Here is a 22,833-nt window from a genome sequence, read left to right on the forward strand (position 1 = left end):
GGTTATGTAGGGTCTAAATGCTTCACTTTTCTGCCTCCATATATGAAAGAGTCAGAATTTCCAGCACTGTGATATGAATAAGCCTAAGGCTCATGTCAAAATTGGGAAATTGGGAAAAATTAGTAGTTGTCGCTGGTGATCTACATATATGGAAGCTTGCCAGAGAAGGAGTAGTACCAAAGTGTCAGCAGATGTTGACTGGTGGGTAGGGATGTAGCGAACTGCCGATTTGGTGTTCGCGAACGCCGTTCGCGAACACCGGCAAAAAATGCGAACGTTCGCGGAACGTTCGCGGACAGTTCGCGAACTTCGAACACCCGCTAAAATCGTTCGATTCGAACGATCGAAGGATTTTAATCATTCGATCGAAGGATTTTATGCTTCTGTAAATTTGATCAAAAAACCTTGTAGCCTGCTAAAAATCATGAAATCACTACACAAACCCAACAGGATTGTTTTGCCACCAAAATAAATTCACGCCGCTTAGTTACCATTGAGTAGAGATGCACCAAATCCAGGATTCGATTCGGGATTCAGCCAGGATTCAGCCTTTTTCAGCAGGATTCGGATTCGGCCAAATCCTTGTTCCTGGCCGAACCAAATCTGAATCCTAATTTGTATATGTAAATTAGGGGTGGGTAGGGAAATCACATAACTTTTCGTTACAAAAGAAGAATTTTTTACACTTTTTCCTTTCCTGCCCCTAATTTGCATATGCAATTTAGGACTTGGATTCGGTTTGGTATTCAGCCGAATCTTTCACCAAGGATTTGGCGATTTGCCGAATCCCAAATAGTGGATTCGGTGCATCCCTACCATCAAGTGTAAGTTACTGTTTTATTACTACATAGAAGGATTGCATTAGAAAATATTAGGAAGTTTCTATTGTATATAAAATTGCATTGCCATATTTCAGAGCTTTCAAAACAAGAATCAACATAAGCACTATAAGAATTCCTTGCATGGCTGGGATCAAGCCGGTTACATCAACCAATCTCAATTTTAATGTTACAGATTTAACCACAAAACAGAAATACTGTATGTGTGATCTCTGGCTCTTGGTCTGCTCCAAACAAAACAATGTCAGGCACAACTTCCACCAGCCAAGATGCACCATTAGGAACAATCACATACCAATCCCTCATGTAATTGAGAAATAGTTTATTTTTAGACCAGGGTCAGAGTCCAGAATTAAAACTGATGATGTCTAGCATATTTGTAAGGATAATAGATATGAGTATGATTTATGCTTTCTGGTTGCTGCCTCCCAGTGAAGTAATCTTCCCTTGCAGTCCTGATAAGGATGAGCTCTCACTAGGGAATGTTTAGCATTTTAGAAATACACCTGCATTGCTTTATGTGGCATTAGATTAATATCAAGAAGTTAACTTGGCAGAAGCTCCAGAAGTATTACCTCCTGGTGTGAAACTGTCATTTTAGGTACACAAAGGCTAATAACAGTTGCTGCCAGCTAGAAGGAACTCTATGATTCTGAGCTAGACAATCCCTATACTACTAAACATATCTAGTCCTTTCTATTCCCATCTGTGTTTCTTAGGGGGTTATTTATCAAAGTCCATTTTTTTCTGGTAGGACTTTCAAAGGGGAAAACCACCATTTGTTCATAGAAAAAAATAATACATTTTTAAAGATTTATTAAACCCTGATGGTGTTAACAGTTTCGAAAAAAGTACTCAAATCAGACCTGCCGAGTTCATGTAGAAGTCAATGGCCGATGCCCCAAGGATATCCTGATTTGCGATGGGTCTCCGAAAAAGTTGCGGTATTGGGGTGTCAAATTCGGAAAAGTATTGAATACTGATTTTTGTATGATCTTATCGAGAAAATTTCATGATAAAGGAAGGGGAAGTTTGTGCAGATTTGGTAGGTGTAGCTTTCCAGAAATGGTGAGATAAATTCAGATTTTGATAAATAACCCACGTATTATACAAAATACCCATGTTGAAAAAGAACTATATAAGTAGATGATATACCTGTATAGATTCGTTTGCCAGTCTCTGTGACTTCCTTTTCCTGCCAGCCACTCACTAGCTGCTGTGTCACTTCCTGTTGCACTCAATAGCTGGTTGCTAGGTAACAGCTTACAGCACACAGACACAGGCTCTGTGCTTGATCTCTGCTTACAGGGATAAGTGCAAGGGTTTTGCACTAATCCCCTACATTTTCCCCCTGCTTGAATGGGCAACGTCCTCACTTGCCCTTCCTGAACCTTCTTATTCTCCCTAACCTCTGGGGGAGAATCACAGGGAAAAACTTTCTTACTAACTACCCTGACATGTCCCCTGCCTGAAGGCTTGCGCTTTCCCAGGCCCAGTCTCTCATGTTTATTGGGGGTGCCAGAGTGCTCATAGACTTCTCTTCAGGAATATCCACTTCACATGGGAAAGATGTCACATATCCATCATAAGATTCTTCATTCTATCCCCAATCACAGGAGCGGGAAGTATGACCGTACCAACCACAGGTGTAACACTTCACCTGGCTACGTCTCTTCCGATATCTCTTTTGGGGTAGCTTCTTCACATCCCATCCAGATGACGTCACTTCTGCAGCCACAACCTCTTCACGTTGCTTATTGCAGTTTGTAGATATATGGCCCAACCGACCACAAAGGAAACACTTGGGTGGTTCTCTGCCAGCACCACTTACTTTAGGAGAGGGAGCCAGTCTTGACATAGTTGGCATCTAATCCCTTCCAGACACTCGAGCCTTGAGCTCCGCAATCTCTTTTTCAAATTCCTCCTTTAGGGAATCACTGGAAGTCTTTTCAGAACTACGTTTTTTCTTCTCTCGACGTAGAACATTAACTTCCTCCCTTCGGATCTCTCGGATTAACTTCTGATAAGTGAGTTCTTTCTTTCCTCTGTAGAAAGATCTCAACATCACGGCAGTGGGGTCCATAGACAAAGCCCCTCGGAATAACTGTTTCAGTCTCATGGAATCAACACAATCAGTAGCAATGATCCTTCTGTAAACAAGTTTAACATCTGCTGCAGTCTCTTTAAATACTCAGACAGACTCTCTTTGCCTTTCTGCATGCAAGACTGAAACTTGTACAGCATCTCAATTTCATCTTCCACTGGTCCATAGGTATCTTCCAACAGTTCTATTAACTTCTCAGGACCATCTGAGCTACTCAGGACCATCTTGCTGGCACACCTCTCTGTGTAGCTTAATGAGGTCCAGTGCAGGCCCTCGCAAACTCTTTTGGATCTTGCGACACAAAGCAGGTCCAGACCCAGGCCAATCAGCAACAGTGGTCAAAGCAGAATCTCTCCAGACTTCAAAGGTCTCTTCACCCAGGGAAGTGGGTTCCATACCTGAAAATATTCAGTAATTGCCATTGTATGCCAGCTGTCTTAAATTCTCACCAACTTGTGCCAATACTTCCACAAGCTGGGCTGCTTCAAAGACATCACTTAGGAGTGGGTTCCTCAGTGTATTTCAGCTTCGTCTCAGGCGTTACTTCAAACAGCCTTTTAGCCACTGGGCACAGGTCTCTCTATTAATCTCGGCAAGACTATCCACAAGCACATTTAACCAGACACCATCTGGGTCTCGTTGTAACCTTACCACTCTAGGGCGGTAAATAGATCCATCAGCATCTAGGATCTTGTAAATAACTTCCTCTTTTGTTCTGGGTATCATCGGACCTACTATAGCAGTCTTTTTCGGGTTTAGGCCCAAACTCTTGCCCCACTCCAGAACACTCTGAGGACTTTCAGCAGATGACGACATCTTGTCTAACTTTCTCCGTATCCAGGTCCCAGCTGTAATCTCGCAGTGCCTCCAAAATGTAACCCTTTTGACACTCCTTTGTCGGTGTTACACTCCACGTGTGGCGCTTACCTGATGACACGGGACAAACATGAGCCACTCCACAGTGGTATTGGGAGAGACTGGGTACCTGGTACTTACTAGCGCAGTTCCTCCACCTAGTGGGATCCGGGACATGCATAAGAAGCCATTGTTCAGGAACAAGTCAGTACGGAGTGATACTTGCTTGAAAGAGTCACAGGCAGAGCATCTGTCACTGAATTATTATCACACATCTGAAAAGCAATGGGCCTTTTGATCACCAAGAGCACCATGTGCAGTGAGTGGACTATAAAGGTGGAAATAATTGTTTTGGGCAAAAACGCCATGACAATTTATACTAATACATCCACCTCTTAATATCTCCATTAATACATTAATACAAAGTGAATATAAAAAAGGAAAGTACTGTGTCCCTTAAAAGATATTTACCAGATACTGACCCTGTCTTGCTTAATGGACGTAATCCTATTGCCCAGAAGCATACTTGGGCTAACATCTGCCAAGAATTTCAAATTAATATAGCATGTTTTAAAGATAAAAGCTGTAGTACAAATGGTCTGATTTATGGTCACTCTTATCTTTTGGAATTTGACCTTTTTCATTCTTCCATTATTTGCTTTACTCCCACTGTAAACTCTATAAAGAAGTGTCTCAATTGCGTAGGGTCATTTTTGGGGGTAAGAAGAAATGGGCTTCCTGTTTCAATATCTATATTATATTATATGTACTGAATTTAAGACATTTTAGTGAATCAATAGAAACTATGGACATTTGTGGGGGTTCAGTAAACTTTCCAGTTTTAGTGGTATAGTCACTTGTTGCTTGGATGAGTGCTGTCCAACATTTCTTCAATTATCAGATGAATCCAGATAAAAAAAAGAAAAAAAATTATACTTTAAAATAGAAGTCTACATGGGCTGTCAGCTATAAAGAAATAGCTAGTGCACCAACCTATAGTGTAGATCATTTTACAGAAGCACCCATATGACAGTCTACATTCTGGAGTTAATCAGTTTCTAGAAGAACCCGTATGCCAGTACTAAGTCTTACCTACATACTGGAGTTGACCAGCTGCTAAACGTACCCATATGCCAGTACTCAGTCTAACCTATACTATGAAGGTTATCTTGGAATCGACCAACTGCTAGAAGCACCCTTATGTCAGTACACAGTCTAACATACATTATGGAACTCATTACAGGTAGCTGCTAGAAGAACCTATATGCCAGAGATCAGTGCCAAGTCTAATCTAGATTCTTCTAGCAGCTAATAAGCTCCACAATGTATGTTAGACTGTGTACTGGAATAAGGGTGTGTCTAGCAGTTGGTCAACTCCAAAATAACCTCCATAGTATAGGTTAGACTGAGTACTGGCATATGGGTGCTTCTAAAAACAAATAACTTCCATAGTTCTGCCTCTTCTCTGGTGCCGATGGTCCTTAGGGCTTGCGCGTTGAATGAGCCGTGCGAGTGACGTCATAATGTCTGCGGCACGAAATTCAAAGTGTTTAAAGGGAATTTGGGCTTGTGATTGTTGCACATTGTTAGGTCTAACTTGTTAGTATCCTAGGTGTGATTCCTGTCTTGTTTGATTCCAATTTTGACTCTTGCCTGCCTGACTATTCTGAACTCTACTGGTATTGACTATCCTTTGAATGCTGCCTGTACTGACCCTGACCTTATTGACCTTGCTTGAACTCCACCTGAACTAACCACTGCCTGTCTGACCCTGCTTGAATTCCACCTGTACTGACCCCCGGCCTGCCTGACTACGCTTTTCGTCTATTCCCTGAACTGTTGCCTTCCGTCCAAAACCTCAGAACTCTTGTTTGCCTGTCCTGAACTGTTGCTTGGCTCCTATTTTATTAAGACTTGGCGGCATCTGAGTAGCTGAGGGCTTCACCCGAGACCAAAGGCAGCTGCTAACGGCGGAAGCAGAGCTGTGACCATGGAGCTTAGCACTTGTTCTGAATTTAGGGAGCCAATCGTGACACATATATTCATGAGTTGATAAGTTGCTATAAGTATAAGCATTATAAGTTTCCGGTCTAACCAACATTCTGGAGTGGATACATTGCTAAAAGCACCCATATGTTAGTGCTCAGTATAACCTACATTCTGGAGTTGATAAGCTGCTAGAAATGATATACAGAACATTATTTAACCAGAAACAGCCCTGATTTAATTTGTTAGTATTTGTTACATGGCTATTGCATTTGTTTTCACTTACAGTACAAGCTGTAAAACATTATACCTCAAAACTAACTTGTCAATTACATTTCAATTGGTATCTCAGAATCATTACAGCAGCCTTGTTCTAAAATTTCTAGTGTTCAAAGATTTTCGTTACCCAATTATATTTTTCCTGTAAAATAAAAGTCCAAAAAATATTTTTTGCCAAGACCCTCCATTATTTTGTTGCATCATACCTAATGCCTAAGGCAGTCCCAATCCACCAATAGGGTAACATATTGCATACAAGAAATATTCCATTAAACAATGAATACATCAACTCAACCTGTATAAGTACAAAACCAGAATTATTATAAATGTAAGCTGAACAGTATCCATATGATGAGCAAAGCTATAGACATGTAACAAGAGAATTAACTCCAAGGGGTAAGTAACTTTGTGGTGCCTCCAACAATCTGTTAGTGCCCTGTCTCTCTACAGACTGACTCTTGATGAGACACGGAAATATCTGAAGGCAGGTAAATCCAGAGTAAACATCATTAGAACACAAGAGAGTACTAAGTAAACACATTATGATCAGAGAAGAACGGATGTGTCATGGTACTCTGTAAGATTACAGGGTGGACTTTAATAGGAACCTTTTCATCTAGAAGCACAGCAATTTGCTAAGTAAATTTTACAAAAACATGAAAATAAACCATGCACATTTCCAAAAATGGCCATGTATTTAGTGGCAATTTTCCAAGAATAACTTACCTGTGCTTTACATCTATAAAACAATCTGGGATATTCTGATATAAGCCTTGTTCACTAATTCTGTACTAGAATTCAACTTTTTGGAGGGTCGCATCATTTGTTATTCAGTTGTTCAAACCCAGCACTGTAAGCCAAAAACAACTGAATAAAAAGAAAGTATCCATTTTAGAGGAATTGATGGAGGCATTGGGGTAGTTAGGTTCAAGTGGTTGGTGCAGTGCCATACATAGTTCTAATAATGGGATTTTTACAGTGGTTAAACTTCAACCCAACTAACCACTATAATGGTACCTGTGAAGCTGGACCACAAATGTCCCAGTGTCAGCACTGTATATCAGTTTTGCATTTTACTGCCAATAAGGATCCCAAACCCCCCTGTCTCACTCTCTCTCTCTCTCTCTTTTATATATATATATGGACACAGGAGGGAGGAAGGGATGGACAGAGGAGGGAGGAAGGGACGGACAGAGGAGGGAGGGTAGGAGGAGTGAGAGACAGAAGGAGTAGGCGGGACCTGCAGAGGGGAGCGAATCCAGACTAGGGGTAGACAGAAGAATCTTGAACAGGCACCTGCCCAGCACCCTAGGTAGGTGCCTCTTCTGTCCACCCCTAGTTATCCCCCTGATATGAATCCCAAGAAATTCAGAGTCTGTTATTAACAGTGGTATAATAGAGTCTGGATGAGGAGGAGAAAGAAAGAGGACCAGGTGCACCACCCTAAGCCCTAAGCACAGGGAGTAGATAAACCAAAAACACATTGGAGCAGGCACTCAAAGTGAAGGCAATCTTCCACCAGGCAGTCGAAGCAAAGTAAAAAAGTTTATTATGTCCTAACAGTGCCAGTGAATTACCCTAAAACAGCACTACCATTATGACAGTGGGTCCTACTGAATCAGATCCCCTGTTAATAAGCAAGAGGAATTTTGGTGCAAGCACTATACCTTACAGGGAAATCAAATAATTTCATTTCCATTACTGCTATTTTTGGTAGTCATGTCAGAAAGCCCCTACGTGACTTTTCTTTGTCACATGCAAAACATTGTGGCACATTCTTGGCTATTTGTGTGAAGTGATGCACATCTATAACTTGGTTTCAGAATTAGTAACTAACAAGCAGCCATCCATCTTGGACAATGCCCATAGGGCGGATGTATTGCTACTACATTGTGTTGGAGTCTAGGCAACCAGTCAGAAGAGAATGAACATGACCACAAGCTAAATAACAAGCAAAACAAAAACTGAGATGTAAATGGAGCTGAAAGATATGAATTATTATTAACATCTATCTTTTAAACAAGCAGAGCATTCCAGGAACAGACAACACTAATGCAAGAGGCTTTAGAACATGACTGTTCAGCTGATCTTGTATGATATAGTGCTTGGCAGAAGCTCCTAACATTCTGTTTATCCTCTAGTCATTTCTAAATCAGAACCAAGTTTCCTGTTATGGAAAATGTATTGCCTATCAAGTGGTGGTCTCTAATGCATTTAGTACAATGGAGACAAGGTAGTTTGGGGGGTTTTTTGTGTGTTGTTTTCCCCAACTCTGTGGGTTCTCTTGATATGGTTAAAACACTTCGGGACTTTATCAAAACACAAAAAATATCATTCTTTGAGAAACTGCCCCAAAAGCCTGTACGAGTTCTCTGGTATTTGGAATTATTTTAGCATATTTAACTGTTGAACTCAGATGACTCAGAGATTAATCATCCATTAGAGCAGGGGTCCTCAACCTTTTTTACCCGTGAGCCAAATTCAAGTGAGAGCTACATAAGCATGCAAAAAGTTCCTAGTACTTTCAAATAAGGGCTATGATTGGGTATTGGTAACCCCTATGTAGACTTGCAGCCCACAGGAGGCTCTGTTTGGCAGTAAACCTGTTTTTTATGCAACTAAAGCTTTCCTTTAAGCCAGGAATTCAAAAATAAGCACCTGCTTTGAGGCCTCTGGGAGCAACATCCAAGGGGTCGGAGAGCAACACAAGCCTCTGGTTGGGGATCACTGCATTAGAGGGTCAGTATATCCTCAATGTAGTTGGACAGAATTATATTTTTACTGGGCATTTCTCACTGGTCAGAGGAATAGCGGTATCCCCTTATATATCTCTATATGCTGTGTCCTTCCTTGTCCTTCCTACAGGAGAACATCCATTGTGCTTCCTGATGCTACAACAGACTATGTTTCGTTTGACAGACCAAGGCATTTAGAGAACTCCAGTGAACAGCTGTTGGTTCTATTGCAGGGACCAATGGTTTACTTCTTGGTTGCCAAACACAGTTTGGGTTGTAGTTTTTACTGCTTGAGTACCAACAATTGAATGACTTCTCACTGTGTTTGCCTAAGACACCCGTCCCGTACTCAGAGACTGGTCAGTCACTACTAAGAGGAAATGGTCTCTACATAGTATAGTATTGCATGTTTCTAATACTCTTGAAAGAATCACTTTCCATTAGAACTAAGGGATTGAACTGATTATTCTCCATATGTATGAGCTGTATAGTCTGTATCTTTCGAGAGCCAACTCCAGGAATTGCACTTCACAATAGTTGTCACAGAGTTGTGAGCATGACACTGAAATTCTAAACTGTAAACTACAATGAGCAGAACCTAGAGTGTGTAGGGACACATTGCTTACCATGACCAGCTTTCCCTATTGGCCCTTTAGCTCCTTTCTCCAAAAATGTTTCTTGTTAGTCCCCAATACTGCTCACAGGAGGGTGTCTCTTATTGACTAGCCTTAATCTCGAGACATATTAGGCAGTAGCATTTTGGGGGAAACATCAGATCCATAAGATATGACTTCATATCATTCTCAACTGCTGACCAGGCATTGCTAGAGGAAGGATAGCGTTATAGGGAGGTAAATCAGCAAATATTGGAGAAAAATGTTTGAAAACTTTGTTTATGATGAAAGTCTGGCTTAGTTGGGGTTACTGAAAATAGCTCTTAGTACAAGTTGATAAAGGGACTGGTCCAATTGTATCTTGGAATGAGGAAGGAAATTTTTTTCCCCTTTGAGGCAAATTCGAGAGACTTTAGATGGTTTTTTTGCCTTCCTCTGGACCAACTAGAAGTTAAGCAGTCTTTATATTAGGGATGCACCACATCCAGGATTCGGTTCGGGATTTGGCCAGGATTCGGCCTTTTTCAGCAGGATTTGGATTCGGCTTGGCCGAACCAAATCCGCATCCTAATTTGCATATGCAAATTAATGGTGGGGAGGGATATCACGTGACGTTTTGTCACAAAACAAGGAAGTAAAAAATGATTTCTCCTTCCCACCTCTAATTTGCATATGCAAATTTGGATTCGGTATTCGGCCAAATCTTTCACGAAGGATTCAGGGGTTCGGCTCAAATCCAAAATAGTGGATTCGGTGCATCCCAACTTTATATAGACATAAATGATGCCTGTGTCTTTTTTTCAACCTAAGTAGTGATGGGCGAATCTGTCCGATTTCGCTTTGCCGATAAAATTTGCAAACCTACAAAAAAAATTGTAAAATGACAAAAAATTTGCAAAACACATTGAACTCAAAAAAAAATAATCTTGCACGCGACCATTTTTTTCACACTAAAGTCAATGAGCGTTTTTTCTTATGGGCAGTTTTTTGTCTCTGCAGCAATTTTGTCTTGTCACAGTGGAATTTTGTGCCGCAGTTTCGCGGAAAAAAAATCCCAGGTGCCGAAATGAAGGAATTTGCCGAATCCATTCCTGGCAAAAAAATTTGCTCATCACAGAACCTTAATAATAAAGTTATTATCTATCTATTGTATATGGAAATGAAGGTGCAATGATATTGACTATGGCTGTTATACTTTCCTTTTTCTCTTTGTGGTAGAATTTACCAGTGACTTTCTTTGCCATTTGTAGTGGTTTGGTTGGTACACTTTGTGAAAAGGTATACAGTGTTTTTGTGTGTTTGCATGAATGTTTTTCAATGAGTATGGTCTATATATGTGTGTGTTTCTGAGTATTTGGTTGACTTGCAAATGGTTTTCTGTGTCCTCATTGGCTTCTTTGAGTGTTAATTGGTGCCTTTCTGGGTACCCATAAGCACATAGGTTCTACTGTTTCCACATGGGTGACTGTGCACTACCATATTCCCTACTGTATGTGTGGGAATCTATGTGTGTTGTGCCTATTTGTACCAGTGTGCCTCAGTGTGCGCATTAGTGAATAGTGCTGCTCCAGCAGAATTCTGCACTGAAATTAATTTCTCTAAAGAGCAAACATATTTTTTTATATTTAATTTTGAAATCTGACATGGTGCTACACATATTGTCAGTTTCCCAGCTGCCCCCAGTCGTGTGACTTATAAACTTCAGTCACTCTTTACTGCTGTACTGCAAGTTGGAGTGATATCACCCCCCTCCCTTTCCCCCCAGTAGCCAAACAACAGAACAATGGGAAGGAAACCAGATAGCAGCTCCCTAACACAAGATAACAGCTGCCTGGTAGATCTAAGAACAACACTCAATAGTAAAATCCAGGTCCCACTGAGACACATTCAGCTACATTGAGTAGGAGAAACAACAGCCTGTCAGGAAGCAGTTCCATCCTAAAGTGCTGACTCTTTCTGAAATCACATGACCAGGCAAACCTGAGACCTGAGATGCACCTACACACCAATATTACAACTAAATACACTTGCTGGTTCAGAAATGAAATTTTATATTGTAGAGTGAATTATTTGCAGTGTAAACAGTGTCATTTAGAAATAAAAAATATACCATAAAAATCATGACAGAATCCCTTTAATGTGTTGGGTGTTTACAGGTTTGTGTGTGTCCTGTGTGTCTTTGTGTGTGTGCAAGGGAACACAGGTTGATTTCAGGTGCTTAGAAGTTTGGGAATTGTTGTCAAATTTCTGCATGTGACATTGACCTAAGGGCTCATTTGTATCATAATTGTGTGCTTTGGTGTACGATGTGACATGTGTATCGTGTGTATGTGGGAAGGCTTTGAGTTCACAAGTGTGTAATTATGGTTTCCTTTTTTAAAAAGATTTGGTGTTGTATAATTTGAATAGGTGCCTGTGTTTGTCTTTTCTTGCTGATGTGTGTATGGCGTCTACTGTCTTAACTAGGATGCATGTGTGTGTGCTGGTGTATGTGTTACTAAGGGTCACATAGCCTTTTCATGGATGGCAGATCATGTGAGTGACCGCCAGTGTTAGTGTGTGTTCCTGTGCGTGTGCATGTGTGCGAGTGTGTGTGTGTGCATGTTTGGGATCTTTCCATTTACCATTTTTCCATTTTCAGAGTCATGAAATTGAACAAGCTGCCACATGACTGTATATTTGCACTCAACTCATCACTGACTTCTCCCTGGATATGCACTGCTGAAATCTGTGAAACCTTCTTCCTTAGTATTGTCTTAAAAATCATAACTGAGTTACGGTATCTGCTTTCTCTTTTCATCTTTTTGACTTTGCTCTAAATTGACTGATTTAGAGGCGTCAATGTATTATAGTAACCTTACCTTTGTTTCAGAAAATGATCATCAATTAATCAACCATAGCTGAATCTTCTGTACAGGTATGGGACTTGGGGCTTTCCAAAAATTTGCGTCTTCATACCTCAAATCAGCGGTCCCCAACCTTTTTTACCCGTGAGCCACATTCAAATTTAAAAAGATGTTGAGGAGCAACACAAGCATGAGAAAAGTTCATGGGGCACCTGGAGGTGCTAAATAAGGGCTACGATTGGCCATTTGGGTGCCCTCTGTGGACTGGCAGCCTGCAGGAGTTTCTATGCAACCAAAACGTGCCTCCAAGTCATAAATTGAAAAATAAGCACCTGTGTGAGGCCACTGGGAGCAACATCCAAGGAGTTGGAGAGCAATATGTTGCTCATGAGCCAGTTGTTGGGGATCACTGCCTTGTCTACTAGAAAATCATGTAAACATTAAATAAACCCAATAGGCTGGTTTTGCTTCCAATAAGGATTAATTATATTTTAGTTTTGATCAAGTTCAAGCTACTGTTTTATTATTATGAAGAAAAAGGAAATAATTTTGTAAAATTTTGATTATTTGGATAAAATGGAGTCTATGGGAGATGGCCTTTCTAAAATTCGGAGATGTCTGAATAATGGGTTTCTGGATAACAGATCCCATACCTGTACCATCTTTCCTGGACTGGTTGACCCAAGACTAGTGATGAGCAAATAAATTAGAATAAGTTCTAAATAAATCTAGACGCGCGTCGCAATAGTCGATTGCGTGAAAACTGCAATTATTCGGACGCCCATTGACGTGGATGTCAAAATTCACGTTTTGGCGAAGCAAAATCGCCCATCACTGCCCAAGACCCAAAAGCTTAATTGCACTCCCTGTGGACATAATAGCTTTATATAGTCAAGTTGTTCCTTTTGCAAATATCAATAAATGATAATTAATGATAATTATAGGGCTATGGCTATTTCGTTAGACATCAGCTCACTCCAGCCTTTATACATTACTATATTTATATATTGAAAATATGTTTTATTTTGCACATCCTATCTATTTATCCAGTTTCCTTTTTACACTGAACTGTTCCTTTAATAAACTGGGAAAATAAATAATTTAAATAAATAAGGTTTGAGACCTTCCCCTCCAGCTTTTACTTGCTGAGTTTTTTTCTGGCGACTTTTTCGCTAAAATATATTGCGTATTTTTGCCTTTTCACAAAATACTTGTGTGTGTAAATATTCACATTTGCATTTTACCCCAATCAACAAACAGTAGTTATGGGGTAAGTGAGATGTCAGTTCACTATATCCCATAATTAAGGAGACATTCATTGCATTTGCTCATTACCACACTGCGGGGGTTATTTATCAAGCTCCGAAAATCCAAACCTCGAATAATTCGGAGCAAAAAAAATACAAATTCCGATGCTAAATCCAAAAATCTCAAATCCGAAACCCCGGGATCTACAAGCTCTCGAGGTCCTGTATAAGTCAATTAGGGATGCATTATTTTGGATTTGGCCTAATCCTTCATGAAAGTTTTGGGCGAAAACCGAACTGAATCCTAATTTGCATATGCAAATTAGGGATGAGAAGGAGATAACATTTTTTACTGCCTTGGTTTGTGACAAAAAGTCACGCAATTTCCCATATGCAAATTAGGATTCGATTCGGCGAATCCTGCTGAAAAAGGTAGAATCCTAGCAGAATCCTGAACCGATCCTGGACTCAGGGCATCCCTAAAGTCAATGGGGAAGGTCCCGGTGTCTGCACTGATGTCCATACCGATATCCGATGGTTTCGGGAAAAAAAACCTGAAAACTCCCAAAAAATTTTAGTTTTTCGAAGAAAGCTCAGAAATTTGTTTTGCCAGGACCCTATTTTTTCGGGCTTTTCTCTTCATAAATAAGGTCCATTCGGGAATTCTGAGTTGCTTGGAGTTGGATATTAGAAATACTGAGATAAATTCAGACCTTAATGAATAACCCCCTGCATGTTGCTGCAGACAATGACGGTGCTTAATATGTAATAATAACAATTCAAGGTCCAACCTCCCCGGCTTGTCACCAGTTTCTTAAAAAGCTCCCAGCAATGACCTAGTGGAAAACAACAGGGAGGAATGACCACGTGCCCTTGTAAACTCCATTATGTGCGAGAGAGCCTCTAATAATAGGTCAAGTTTTACATGTTTTTCTGTGGTTTTTTTTCGACTAAGGCTCCTTTGTGATTAATTCAGCTTGTGTTTTGGTACCTGTGTCAAGAATTCTTTCTGTGGTTTACTTGGTTCTTAAACTTGCACGTGACCCCATGAAATTGTACTTTTGTGGCCCTGTATTGCTGGAAGGCACTGAGGGACGTGAAGCGGAACAGCTCGGTCAACGTCGGATCATTTAGCAGCGAGTTTATTTGCTGTTGCTGAATGGACTCCTGTTCCTGTGGGGAGTCCTTGCCTTTAACGTTCAACATTTCTGATCTTATCCCCCCCCCAGCCACTTAATTAACCCTTCCGGGACTGTGGTCTGGGATCATTAAAAAATTACCTCCGACATAATCATTTAAGTGCCCGATTTTACACTTCTGCATCTCGCTTCCAATAAGAATTGATTATATTTTAGTTTGGATCAAGTACAAGGTACTGTTTGATTATTACAGAAAAATAGTAAAAAAAAACTTGTATTATTTTATTACAATGGCGTCTATGATAGATGGCCTTCCTGTAATTCGGAGCTTTTTGGATAAAGGGTTTCCAGCTAACAGATCCCATACCTTTATTACGCCTCCATTTATTCCTAGTTCAGAACTTGGGACTCGATCACAAGATGCCTCCCTCGTTTCGCTCCAGTAACACGGACACTGTATGGCATTCAGGACAACAAGCAGCTTCTTTCTAAAACACAATTACAAGTGACGGGTAAAGAATTTGGGAACCTGCAAAGTATTTCCAGGCGTAATGTTTCGGCAGAGCTAATTTCCAACCAATTTGGCATGAGCAGCAAATGTCCAACTCATGTGTCTCCCCAGGCACAGCTAATAAGTCTTTCGCTGACAGATTTCTTTTTTTAAACATTCCATTATAAGGGGAGGGGGGGGGAAGCCTCCAACTTCCAGTGTATTTATTTATTTTACTGTTAACCTCCCTGCCTATTTGCATTTCCTTCTGTATGACAGCATGCTTGAAATGTCTGACAAAGGATTCCAACTAGTGGGAGGGGGAACCCGACGGTTCGGAGAGGGTTAACTTTTTAACAATATTAAAATAATTCCTTTGGAATTCTTGGCTAGTGACCAGTATGTAGCAAAACAAATCAGGTTCTGGAGCAGATTAGTCAACATCCAGTTTCAGCTGTCTAACACTTCACTGCCTGCTTTCCCACATTTGTCCAGTTGGGAGTTTGAAGGGTACGACAGACGCCCTAAATGTGCCCCAAGGTGGAAATCCCCCTGCGTTTCCCTTGGATGCTTCTAATCCAGCACTCAGTGGAGCTGCTAATTATTCCCTGGATTTCTTGCACCGACAATTAAATCTCATTTGTCGCAGTTTGTTTGCAGCCCTGCTCCCATTTCCATACTAGTGACATTAATCAGCAAAAACCTGTGAAAAGTCCTGGAGTTTATAAATGAAAAGTGCCTAGTGGATTGTAAATATACGATTGGCCAGAAATCCAATCCTCTGAAGGTTGCACTTTCTCCAGGTAGGGCAGAGACACACGTGGAGATTCGGGGAGATTTAGTCGACAAATCGCCTCTTCTTCGGGCGACTAATCTCCCCGAATTACCTTCCTGCCGGGTAGTATCTAAATCGCCGGTGGGATGGCACTCGGAGCACTTTGTTTTCCGAAGTTGCCCAAAGTTTCCTCGTGAGGCAACTTCGGAAAACGAAGCATTCCGAGTGCCATCCCACCGGCGATTTTGATTCTAGTCGGCGGGAAGGCAGTTCTGGGAGATTAGTCGCCCGAAGAAAATCTGTTGCCGGGCAACTAATCTCCCTGAATTTCCACGTGTGTCCAGCGTTGGACTGGGCCGGATACCGGGAAAAACCTGGTGGGCACAGGTTCTTTTGGGCCCCGCCGGCCAAGACCTGCTCCTGCACTCCTTCTTCTGCTGGAAAAACTTACCAACGCATGCAGGCCCTGACTGGCAATCTGTTGGTTCTGGCAAATGCCAGAGGGGGTGCTGTATGGTTCCATAGAAAGTTACCATATAGTGGGCTGGTAGGGGGCTGTTTGGGCCTCTGTACTTGGAATGGCAGGGCCTATTTTGACTCCCAGTCCGGGCCTGAACGCATGTAATGAGGGGGTAGAGGAGGTGCCGATGGCATAGAATAGTTTGTGGCTGGGAGGCCCAAGGGACGGTGTGGGGGGCCCCTGAGGCTGCAGGCCTGGTGGGACCCGGGACCCCCAGTCCAACACTGCATGTGTCTCTGCCCTTAAAGTCATTTGTCATGGCTGTAAGCATAAGTGGGACATAATGGGATTTTAGCTTCACATAAAAGAATCTGCTTCTGTAAACTCTCTTTATGCAGATGGATGATGGTTGGGGTGGCAAGGGATCTTGGCTGTCCCCTATTCAATGGCAGCAGGCTTGCACTCTGCAAGAGACTCATGAAATTCTTCTTTACTAATAGACCTGACAATATTTCCTTTGCAGGATTTTCTTTAGCTGGGAAACTCGGTGAGAGCAGAAGATTTCATCAGGCTCAGATATCTGGGAAGGGACCAAGAAGAATTAGAGGTGCAGCCTATTGACTACTAGTGATGCATACATTGATAAATAATCATTTTTTCATTTTGCTTACTGTATATGCATAGATTTGATTATTACTACAGATGCGTGAAGTGTATTGGGTGTTAGAAACAGAAAAAAGTGAGGGATGAAGGGCTTAAGCTATGACCACCCACATCACTTAAAAAAGGACGGGGGTCCATAAGTCCAGGCCAAAATTTCAAAAATGAACTCTAGGGTTTAACAAATGGAAGAGAATTCTTTGTAGAACATATTCATACATAGGGCTAGAATTAACCTCAAAAAGAGCAGTGGGGTTACTAGATGTTAATATAGTTAGGATGAAAAAAGACAAAAGTCCAACGAGTTTTATGTCTACATCTCATGGGGAAATAACTTAAAGTAGAACTATCACGAAAATGAAAATGCAATCTAAGCTTCAGCATACTGAAATAAGAAACTTTCTAAATGCAATCAATTAAATATTCTGCATTGTTTCTGAAATAATCAACTTTCTCTGTTTCTCTTCATTCTCTCTTCATGCAGCAGTTGGGTGTCAGATATTCATTGACAGTTAGATCCAATATATCTTATAGGGGGGGCTCCTTTTGCCTAGAAGATGTATTAGAGCTCACTCAAATAACTGATTCCAGTACAAACAAAACAACTGCCTTTTGCACAAATTCTGCAGGTAGAGAGACATGATGTCTGGTGATTGTAATAGAGTGAGCTCTTATACATCTTCTAGGCAAAAGGAGCCTCCCTATAAGATACATTGGATCATTCATCTGACACCCAACTGCTGCATGGAGACAGAATGAAAAAGAACAGATACTCATAGAGGAATAGTAACGATAAACTTGATTATTTCAGAATCAATGCAGAATTTTAATTGATTGTATTTAGAAAGTTTCTTATTTCAGTATGCTGAAGCTTATATTACATTTTAATTTTCGTGATAGTTCCCCTTTAAAGATGGCAATGAATTCTATGGAACGCTGGCGTAGATTCGCTAGTGTTACTTCGCACCCTTACGCCAGGCGAATTTTCGCTAGCGACGTAACTACGCAAATTCACTAACTTGCGCAGTGTACTGAACGCTACCTTTTACGCTAGACTTCCTTCGCCACCTCAGACCAGGCGAAGCGCAATAGAGTAGATAGGGATTGCTTCCAAAAAAGTTCAAATTTTTTCTAAGTCCCAAAAAACGCTGGCGAGTTTTCTATATTATGGGTGATAGGCTGAAAAAGATCGAGAATTTTTTTGGGACTCCCCTCCTTCCCCCCTACATTTCCTAACTCATGGCAACTTAACTATACAGTGGGCACATGTGTAGAGCAAAAAAAAAATTTTATTTGATGTTTTGAAGGTTTCCCAGGCATTTGTAGTGATTCTACGTATTCCTCCATTGAAATTTGAATTTGGCGCCGTATGCAAATTAACCTTCGCTAGCGTAACTTCGCTTCACTTAGCGAATCAACGCTAGCGCAACTTCGCAACCTTACGCTACCCCTGTGCGCAACTTCGGATTTTAGTGAATTTGCGGAGCGCTGGCGAAACTACGCCTGGCGAAGTGCGGCGAAGTTACGCCTGGCGCAGCTACGAATCTTAGTGAATTTGCCCCTATGGCTCTAGCTGAAATTGATCGGAAGACTGGGAATAAGTGACCATCCTAAAATACAACTTTCAATCACTATAGATTGATATAGCACTGATCAAAAAGCAATCGCATTGATTATAATACAGTGAGGTGTAAGCTGCACCAAATGCGCCTTTGTTCAGACATAACCTTTTTGCTACCAGGGCACATCCTTCTTATTTCTTCCAAAGTCTTCCATAAAGGAAAAGCACGAAAATGGTTCCCATGTAAGGCATATTCGTTCCCTTTCCTACAAGGCTCAGCGTGCAATATCTCAGATTATTTTGACAATCAATAATGTGTTATTTTAAGTGACAATCTAACCAGAGGGCACTAATATGTTATTCTTATGGTGCATTTTTGGGGGGGGAAGGCCTGCTCTGTTATACTTGTCATCCTGGGAAAACGATGTTGATACTGCAGAAACACATTCCAGCATATAAAATTGATGTACACATACTGATGTTTGTTAGCTTTAGTAATTTAAGGGGGAAAAAAGAATTTGCAATTTTAACTTCCCGCTAAAGAAAACAAGTGAAAGAGCACAAAACTTGAGCAAATTATTGGAATGCAAACATTTTCACTAAGGGGCAGATTTATCAAGGGTCAAATTTCGAGGGTTAATAATTCCTCGAGTTCAACCCTCGAAGTAAAATCCTTTGAATTCGAATATCGAATTCGAAGGATTTTAGCGCAAATACTTCGATCGAACAATCAAATAAAAATCGTTCGATCGAACGATAAAATCCTTCGAATCGACTGATCGAAGGATTTTTATTCGATCATAAAAACCTTAGAAAAGTGCTGGGGAAGGTCCCCATAGGCTAACATTGAACCTCGGTAGGTTTAAACTGCCGCAGTATGTAGTCGAAGTATTTTTTAAAGAGACAGTACTTCGACTATCGAATGGTTGAATAGTCGAACAATTTTTAGTTTGAATCGTTCGAATCGAAGTCAAAGGTCGCAGTAGCCGATTCGATGTTCGAAGTACCCAAAAAAATACTTCAAAATTCAACGTTTTTTTCATTCGAATCCTTCACTCGAGCTTAGTAAATGTGCCCCTAACTGTCATGCACTTCATTATCTGTATAAGTGACAGAGGGGCTCTCAGATGCACACAAGCGTGGAACAGAATTGATGTAACACGTGCAGCTGGGATTGTTGGGAAAAAAGTTCAGTACCCAGCCTTCTATTTCCATCTATATATTTATTTTCCATGGATGAATATATATATATATATATATATATATATATATATATATATATATATATATGTATGTATAGCTCATCGTATAGTCAATGTACAAGATTGCAAAGCTTGCACTTTAATACAGAACTGAGGCTCAGCTGATTGTGCTGCTAGTTTGCTGAATCATAAAATATCATTTTGGATACCTGCCATTCCTTATTTTTTTTTGGTTTTGGCCTTCAGTTAAAAGTCTATTTCAATCTAAATGTAAAGTAAAGGAATTTAGTTCTGTGTTAATATTCTATTTGTGTTTTGTACTAATAAATGTGTGTTAGTAAAGCCTCATTTACAAACAGTGGGCAAAGTTTTTGGATCCAATATGTCTATGAATATTCGCACTCATAAATTATTCTGATTCATGATATACAGTATCTAGCAGAGACAAAGGCAAAGGCAACTGGACTTTTAGAGTTTCATTCGAGTTCACTGAAGTACGGTTGCCTATGACTTAATTCTGCTATCAGGCCTGGACTGGCAATCTGTGGGTTCTGGCAAATGCCAGAGGGGCTGCTATAAGGTGCCATAGAAAGTCAGTATTTAGTGGGCTGGCCGCTGGTGGGGTGGTTTGGGCCTCCAGGGCCTATTTTAATTCTCAGTCTAGACCTGTCTTCTAGATACTGTTTTTGGACGGAAATTCGTATGTCCAAAATCATTGAACATTTAGGAAAGGTTGGGGTCTAAAATAATGACTTGGAGGGTCTGTCTCATTGGTATCCAGTTGAATGGCCCTGATGTAAATATTGTTCATTTGGCATCAAGTTCTCTAAGAGGGCACTAGTCCTTTTTCAACCAAAATTAACTCTGTCTCTTATTGGCTGGGATCGCACTCATCACGATTAAATGGAAAATAAATGGAGGGAATTTGTGCAAACTCCTTGCTCTTATCACTGTTAGGGCAGAAGCACAGAGCCTGTGTATGTGCTGTAAGCTGTAACCTAGCAACCAGCTGATCAGTGATCTCAGTGCAACAGGAAGTGACACAGCAGCTAGTGAGTGGCTGACAGGAAGAGGAAGTCACAGAGACTGGCAAAAGAAGAGAGCCTGGCATAGAGAGCCGCATGGTGGACAGAGAAAGAGGCCAGAGAGCTGCTGGTGGGCCCAGAGAGCTGAGAGGCTGCACCAAAAGCATTCATTTGGATCAGACTGGCACAGGGAAGCCACATACTGTGCCTGGAAAGACAGAGAGTGTGAAAGGAATCCAGACTGGAGGAACAACCAGCAGGAGATTCCTATCTGAGCATCCAAAGGAGCTGGTAGTCTCACTGTATGACTGAATGTGCTGGACTCACCTGAAGAGAACTGTAACGTATCCAAAGAGGATTTGTGAGTATCTTGTTTAAAGGGACAGTACCCTAAAGAGCGCTGAAGAAAAACAGACATTAAAGACTTTGCCTTTTAGTTAGCTAGACAGCTTTGCGCTAGCAAGTTAGTTAGTGAGACCCTTTTGCCACTAGTTAGGAGTCCTGCCTGTATTAGGTGCCCATTTATTTTAGATAAACAGTTATTTAACCAATACTGTGTGTGTTATTACTGTATTCCTAGTGGGGCCACCCATAGGTGCATTCCCGGATCCCACTAGGTGGAGGCACTGCGCTGGTAAGTACAAGGTACCCAGTCTCTCCCCATACCACTGCAGAGTGGCTCAGGTTTGTCCCGTGTCATCAGGTAAGCGCCACACGTGGAGTGTAACACCGACAAAGGGGTGTCGAAAGGGTTACATAAACATACCGGTATAAAGAAAAGCTGCAGAGGAAACATGTTTCTTCTTCCAAGAAGGCTTCAATAGTGATGAGACATGATGCTCATGAGCCACTGGTTGGGGATCACTGTCCTTGAGCCTTTGTTTATATGCAGTTAAACTGTGCTGTACATGGGCACATGTAGGCAAAAGTGTAAACTTGGATGTCAGTGTTTTATTTTAAGTATCACAAGAACTTTCCAAAACCACTTGCAGGCTCCTGATGCATGCGGGTTTCTTCTCCTTCTTAAGCTGCTCAGCAGGCTGTCCATTAACCCTCCCACACTTTCACGCATACCATCTTCTTGTATATTTGTTTAAAGGCAGCCAAGCTGGTCTGTGCAGATTTCATTCACCTAATTAAAGCCATATGCTGTGCAGGCCGTGGACCAGTGATCTGAGTGTCAGTGGTAGCAAATAGTGATGGGCGAATAAATTCGCCTGGCATGAATTTGCAGCGAATTCCCACGTTTCACTATTTTTTCATGAAAACATTCGAATTTCACGATTTTTTCGTGAAAATGTTCGAATTGCTCAATTTATATAGTGAAAACGTTCGAATTGCTCTATTTTTTTGTGAAAACATTAGAATTTCACGATTTTTTTGTGAAAACTGTAGAATTTCACGATTTGTGTGAACTTTCCGATTTCAAGATTTTTCGGCGTTTTGCGAATTTTGCGGGAAATTTGTGCATTTTTCGGCAGAGAGATTCGCCAGTCACTAGTATCAAAAGTAATAGTTAAAGTAGAATGGAAATGGATAGCAGACTGAAGAAAGAAGGCAATGAATAAGTGGTAGAGAGCAAAGGCAAAAGGGAGATATAAGAAAGGTAAGAGAGAATATAGAGTCAATAAGGAGAAGGAACAAAGAAAATAGGGGTTAGAAGGCAAGTGGCAAGATCACCCAATGACAATATGTGCTCAGAAACGTAGTTATCAATCTTTCTCAATCATTCTCCTTCCAGGGCAAAGAAGGATAGCAAGTGTTTTGTCTTTCCCTATGAACAACATGTCCTGTTTGTCATAATAATTATTATAGCAAAGTCAATTGAAGGTAGTGTGACAATGACCTATTTTCCATATGCACACGTTGAATTTAAAAAAGAAAAAACAATTTCGTCAGTTTAAAAAACAATTGACACCATCCATTTTTAAAGTTAAGCTTCTATCTTCGATAAGACATAGACTGTGCCCCTTTAAAGAAGGTTGTAACCAAAACCAAGAACTGCTTACACAATAC

The sequence above is a fragment of the Xenopus laevis genome, chromosome 5S (assembly GCF_017654675.1).
Source record: "Xenopus laevis strain J_2021 chromosome 5S, Xenopus_laevis_v10.1, whole genome shotgun sequence".
NCBI lineage: Eukaryota > Metazoa > Chordata > Amphibia > Anura > Pipidae > Xenopus > Xenopus laevis.